Consider the following 297-nt stretch of genomic DNA (forward strand, 5'->3'; position numbering starts at 1 on the left):
ACTGCACCACCATAAAAATTTTTTTTTTTAAAAATTCGTATATTTCCGTTTATTTCGCATATGAAAACATCTGGTGTTTTATCAATTTAAAAAATAATGGTTTATTGTCCCATATCTATTATTATATGTACTATAAGATTATATATGAATATAATAAGATACTAGAGCGACTCGTGGCACAGAGTGGGACTTTGCAAATGTAGCAATTTGCTAAAGACCCCGAAAAAATCAACCATCGACGATAATTGGGTCAAGCGCAAGAACAAGTCTAAAGTTGAGAAATTTTTATTTTTTAGA

This window comes from Lottia gigantea (genome assembly GCF_000327385.1).
Source record: "Lottia gigantea unplaced genomic scaffold LOTGIsca_204, whole genome shotgun sequence".
Classification (NCBI taxonomy): domain Eukaryota; kingdom Metazoa; phylum Mollusca; class Gastropoda; family Lottiidae; genus Lottia; species Lottia gigantea.